This window comes from Pongo abelii, chromosome 11 (assembly GCF_028885655.2).
Source record: "Pongo abelii isolate AG06213 chromosome 11, NHGRI_mPonAbe1-v2.0_pri, whole genome shotgun sequence".
Classification (NCBI taxonomy): Eukaryota; Metazoa; Chordata; class Mammalia; order Primates; family Hominidae; genus Pongo; species Pongo abelii.
In genome coordinates, this window is record NC_071996.2 from 89223599 (window position 1) to 89230351 (window position 6753).

The 6753-nt window shown below is 35.5% G+C and overlaps 1 pseudogene; it reads left to right on the top strand.

Annotated features, from left to right (window-relative positions):
- The first annotated feature begins 5476 nt into the window (after positions 1-5476).
- LOC100450668 (mediator of RNA polymerase II transcription subunit 28-like) lies at positions 5477-6013 on the top strand (annotated as a pseudogene).
- Positions 6014-6753: the final 740 nt, after the last annotated feature.

Consider the following 6753-nt stretch of genomic DNA (forward strand, 5'->3'; position numbering starts at 1 on the left):
TTAATGACTGATTAATGTGTTTTAAATTAATGTAATGCCTGTAGTCGTAGCTATTCAGGAGGCTGAGGTGGGAGGACCACTTAAGCTCAGGAGTTCAAGGCTGCAGTGACCTATGATTGAGCCACTGAGACCCAGCCTGAGTGACACCTCAAGATCCTGTCTCTAAAAATATAAATTTTAAAATTAAAAAAAGGAGGAAAATGTAAAAAATTTTAATATAATGCCAGTGTTGATTCCTCATGTTTCACAGGGTATCATCTTCTGCTGCAACTTAAAACAACTGGAAGAAATTTTAGTTACAATGTCTGACCTCTATCCTGGCTCTAACACTAGCTCTTCTTTGTCACCTGGAATTAGTACTTTAATGTATTTGGCCTTCAATTCCCTCATTTATAAAAGGACGAGATTGAGTTTACAATCCAAATAGACCTTTATGCCCATGAATTCAATAGAATCATTCGTTCTTGCTTCTTATTTGTAAGAATAAAATAATGACAGTGTGTGCAACACAGCATTTCATTAAAGGATCATTGATCCACGTGGCCCTTGCTTGTAATTATTGGGCACATAATGATAGTCTAGTGTCTCTTCTTTTTTCAAAGTATCCACATGATAGCATAAAACATCAACATCAATTACTCCCTGGAAACTCTACCTGCCTTCTTAGTGCTCATTATCCACACTCAAATGAAAATCAATGATATCTGTGAGTAAACATCTGTTTGGTTTATTGCTAATTTCCATCAAAATAGATATAATATATATATAAAAGAGGTAAGGTAGATAGCTATTTGATATTCAACCTTCTGTCAGAAATTATTCATGCCAATTAACTAGAATGCTGAAGTGTTCCATTTATTTTAAAACACTCATTTTCTAGCCCAGTAGGCTTAGAATGTCAGGAAACATGTTTGTATTTTACTAAGCTCAAGTCAAATTATACTTTTTCCAGTGTCTCTAAGAAATGTTATTTAAAGTAACCATTTGTTCACTTGTTCAGTGCTTAATGATTATCTATGACTGTGTTAAGAGTTAATAACACCTAGATGATAAAGACAAATTGTCTGCCCTCTGGAAGCACACGGTTCAGTAAAAGAAGCAGATACATATGCAAATCCTGACAATTCAACTTGATAATAGATAGGTGAACGAAGCAGAATGAGAAGTGTCTGAGTGTCTAGAAATTATTCACGAATAACTGGCTAGCACAGTGCCTGGCACATTAAGTTGGGGTTTAATAAGAATTTGCTGAATGCTAAATAATTGACTTTTCAGCTGACAGTTTAAAAGACGTGTACAGATTAAAGACAAGATGGGGAAGGACATGATAAATAGAGAAAACGATTTCTGCAAAAAAGGTTTTAATGTTGCACTCTGATATATGCAGTAGTTTAGTGAGACCGATGAGGCCGAAGCCTCAGGCAAGTCTTGACTCCTGGAGGCCTTGTACATCAAGTGAGGATTTTGAGTTTTACCCTGACATTTATGGAGATCATATTTGTATTTTAGAAAAATGACTCTAGAATAATTTGCAGAAGGAAAAGATGGAATCGTTTGTGAACCTGTCAGAAGGATACAATAATAATCTATGCAAAGAAAGCCTGAACTGTGGCCATTTCAGAAAGAAGTGAGGCATATTGGAAACAATTTAGGAGGTGACAATTTATCTATAACAGAATATAAGACAGAGGAAAGTGTCTAGACACATTTTTAGGATACTTTCATGAAAAAGTCAGTTGATAGTGATACCATTTGCTGAAAATTTAAGAGGAAATTGCACAAGAAAGTGGCTGTAGAGTATTTGTGTCCCCCCAAATTCATATGTTAAAACCTAATTCCCAATGTGTTGGTATTTGGAGGTGTGGCCCTCTAGGAGGTGATTAGGTCATGAGGATGGAGCCCTCATGAAAGAGATTAGTGCCCTAATAAAAGAGAACCCAGGGAACTTTCCTGCCCCTTCTGACATGTGAGGACAATGAGAAGACAGCCCTCCATCTATGAACCAGGAAGCAGGCCCTCACCAGACACTGAATCTGCAGGCACCTGGATCTTGGAATTCCCAATCTCCAAACCTCTGACAAAAGAAATTAATGTTCATAAGCTGTCCTGTTTTTAATATTTTGTTGTAGCAGCTTAGGACTAGGACAAAAAGGAAACAAACTAAGATGATATGTTGAGCCTTAAATATTTGTATAGTATCTAGGAGTATACATTTAGCTGGCCATAGAAAAAACTAATATGAGACAGATTCTATTAAATCTAAAAACTTGAAACCATCATTTTTTCATATAGTGTTTGAAATTGTGATTATTAGAGAGATTACCTAAGAAGAGTACAAAGGAAAAAGGGCAGAGAATAGGAATCTAGAAAAAGTCAATTTATAAGAAAAGGAAATGCTAATGAAACAAAAAAGTATGCAGAGGGAAAGAGGGGTGTGAGAAGAACCAGAAAAGTAGATGTTATTGAAGAGGAGAGATGGAGGTAAGTTTGAAGAAAGAAATTGTCAATAATGCCAAGTTCTGCAAAAGGTCAATTATAATGAGGAGGAAAGCCAGTATTATTTGTTGATTACCCATATAAGGAAGTCAATAAGCTAGATTCTTTACATAATTTATCTCACTGACAATCTTAAAAACCTTGAGTTATGTATTCTTTCATTTATCTTGCACCGGGAAAAGTGTCCTCCAAGAATTGTGACTTTCATAATATGCATGAGAAAGAGAAATCAAACACAAGTTAACCGGTCCTAAGGCCCTTGTTCTTATAAAAATAAAATAAAAAATAAAACATTAAGCTTCCCAGAAAGTTAAAATTTTTATTCACTAGTCTAAAATTCTAAATGGGGATGATAAGCTTTCTGGCTTGGACAGTATAAGGCTAGAAACCAATGATGACTGTGTTTGTTTGCCATGAACAAGAATTTAGATATGCACAAAGAGCAATAATTTGTCTCTGATTGGCCCCACAGTTCCAGGCTTCACATGAGAAATGGGAGGCTCAGGTCTGGGCAAATTATAGCCATTTCTACCATGTGGCATGCAACAATGCCATGGTACCTTCTTCACATACAGACTACTACCACAAGGAAACCAATTATCCACCTCCTCCCTCTCCAGCCACCAGTGAATTTTGTGCACCACTGTCAGATTATATTTTCTAAAATTTGTGCCCCTTCATTTTCCAGGCAACTAAAAAACGTTATGGTTGTTCACTATCTCTGGAAGTTCATATTTCAGAGCTAGGTATTCAAGTCTATTCACAATATTTTCTCAGGTTTATCTTCACCTTTATCATACCCATAGATATTCAGTGAAATTGAACTTGTCTCAGATTTATGCAGACATCCTGAGTTTTCACCTCAATGGTCACTCGGTTTCCCTGTAGCTTCTTACGTAACTCCTACGAATGCTTCAAAGGCCTCCTAAATAACACTTCCTCCTTAAAACAGTTTTTATTTATTCAAAAATGCTACTTATTAACAAAAATAGTTTGCATAATCATTATCCAGGTAACATTAACTAAGCGCTTGAGGTGAATATAAGTAATTAGTTACAATCATAATCATTGCTTTAATTGCTATATACATATGTATACATTATGGTTTCTTACAGGAAAACACAATGAAAATATTGTATCCTAAATACCCGGTGTTCACATTCCAAACTATATTTCTACTCTGGTATTAAGTGTATTATCTCTAATTAAAATTCATACTGATAATTTATTTTTGGATTATTAATATCTTCTTGAATATTTGATTAACGACTCTATACAAGCATGCTTTCTACATAGCTCTCAGCATTTGGCAGGACTAAAAGATTCCTTCTAACAACTATTTTCCATTTCAACATTAAAGTTCTAAAACATAACGTTGCAAAGGAGTTTCTACTTCTATAAAATTTATTCTGACCCTGGAAAAATTTCCAGCTATACAAAAAACATAATCTTTATGATAGCTTACTTTCTTCATCTTAAGAAAAGTGTGGAGGAAGAGCAGAGTTGCAACAGGCTGCTTACAGGCTATCCAAGTGAAAGGGTTGATATGAAAGTTGGAGATGTAAGTGCAGAACTTGGAAGTGAACGTGAATCAAGATTTAACCAGATGAATCACTCATACTGAAGGATCATTGAAGCCACAAGTCAGTAGGACAATTAGTATGGAAGAAAGTATAAATGCTGAAGGAAAATAAAAATTGTCAATACTTGTGGGAGGGAAGAAGAGAGATGACCCATAGAATAACATGATAAAAAGGAGAAACAATGTAATAGAAGGTCATGGCCGACAAGGGAGGAGTCCTGACTGTAATTAGCACACTATTTTCCCTTTTATCTGCAATTTTGCTTTCTGCATTTTCAGTTACCCACTGCCAACCACAGTTCAGTACAATAAGTGTGTATAGCACAATAGATATTTTGGGAGAGAGAGACTATAATCACATAACTTTTATTATAGTATATTGTTACAATATTTTGATTTTATTATTAGTTATTGTGGTTAACCTCTTATTGTGTCTAATTTATAAGTTAAACTTTATCATAGGTACGATGTATAAAAAATAGTATAGATAAGTTTCACTTCTTTTTGTGGTTTCAGGCACACAATGACTGTCTTGGAACATATCCCTTATAAGTGAGGGATTACTGTATTTCAAGGACTTTAGAGAAGTGCAGAGAATAAAGTCTCATTGTGCAGTCATCAGTGACAGTGGAGAGAGTTTACAGGAGCAGTGGAAGTGGAATCTAGAGCAGCATAGACATAAAGCTGAGTGAGTGGAATACAGGTTACTGTTTGAGGAAGATAAGTGGCAAAAAAAAATTTTAAAACATAGATCAAAGGTAATCTAAAGATAGTTTGGGGGCTTTGTTGTTTTGATGTTTTATTTGCTAAATTGTGTTTTTGTTTCATTGCTGTTGTTGTTGGGTTGTTGTATATTCCATTCCATTTTTGTTTTGATTAAGCTCTATTTATCTCTTTAAATTCCTTTTATTTTCTTCTTAACTTGAACTTGTCCCCACCACTTTCACATTTATAACATCTCCAAGACTCTTCTTGTTAAGGTTGCTATAATTTCCATGCTATGAAATATCAGAAATCACTTCTCTGTCCCTACCATATTTGAAATTTAAACTGCATTTAAAATAATTGATTATTCCCTCCTTCTTGAAATGCATTCTTTTCTTGGCTTCTATGACTCAACTTTTTCCTGCTTTCCTTCTACCTTCCTCAACAGACTTCTTTCCTGTCTCTTCCTCCTAGGCTTAACCTCCAACTGTTGATAGTACTCCAGATTTGAACATAAATCATCTCATCTCTGTGTTTTCCTTATCTCTGGGAAATCCTGGCTTTAATACCTTCTCTTGGTCAATAACTCTCAAATCTGTATTTGTTCTGGACTACTCTCTTGAATGTCAGATTCATATTCAACTGCCTAGTTAACATCTCCATTGACTATTTAAAAGAAATCTCATTCAAGATATGGCAGCTCCACCAGGTGTTATGTTCCCTAGGGAGCCACTGGGTCCCCCACCACCCTAGCTTGGAACTCCCAAGCTAGGCTTTGCTTCTTCAGGAAGCTCCAGGTTCTCTGAGACCTTATGACAGTACCTTGATGGAAAAGTTGAAGTCATATTTTCAGGCTTGCTTTGCTTCTCTGGTGAGTCAGAACTGTGTCAATGGCACCAATCAGGAAGAAATTCAAACTGGTGTTGATCAGTATATCCAGGAGTTTCTGGATATTGCAAGACAGATAGGATGTTTTTTTCTTCAAAAAGATTGCAATTATCTGTCCAGAAACCAGATAATGCTATCAAAGAGGATTTCTTAGAACTAAGGAATGAATTATAGTGGAAAGACATGCTGGTCCAGAAGAACTTGATATAGTTGCGGCATTCACAGCAGGTGCTGGAGGACATCAATGTGCAGCACAAAAAGCTAGCCGACATCCCTCAGGGTTCCCTGGCCTATCTTGAGTAGGCATCTGCCAATATACTTGCACCTCTGAAGCCAACCTGAGCAAAAGGGCAAAGACTGTCAGCATGAGAGTGGCTGGTGTCTGAGACAACTCTATGCAGACACTTTTTGCCACACATCCCTTCTTGTGGACTTGACATTTTGGAAGAACTCTGCCAGAAAACGAGTTGATTTTAGTTTTAGGCCCCCATCTAAAATTTTTTCACTATTTTTATAGCTGTTAATTTCTTGGGTACCTTATAAAAATGTCTCTGGCTTGGGCAAACCAGTAAATTTTTTTTATCTTTAGCAAAGTTTTAGAGTATTAGTGTGATATCACTTATAGATTATTTTTTTGTAATTTTTCTACATGTTTTAAAAAGCTTTTTAATGACTTTTCATCTTTTTATATATGTTCTCAATTGTTACATTAGTCTGATCTGATGTAAAAATTATAATAGCCTGAGTATGAGGACAAGGGATACCCAGTGGAATTTGGGAGCCTTTAACTCAGAACCATCCAAGAAAATGCATTCTTGAAAATCCAGTTTCCAGCCTTGGAATGCAGTGGTGATAGTACTGAATTGACAACAGACATCTAGCATGAAAGTAATAGAAAATAATTTATTGCATATTTTTCAATATTATGCACAATGGTAAGATGAGATATGCCTCAAACTTTGTCCCCCTCTCCAACTCATACCTAATTTGAATTTCATTTATGGGTTTAAGCAAAATTAGAACTTTGTCTTGTGTTAAAATGGAAATTTAAAAAGTTTAATAAAATGTCTATGCTACTTTGA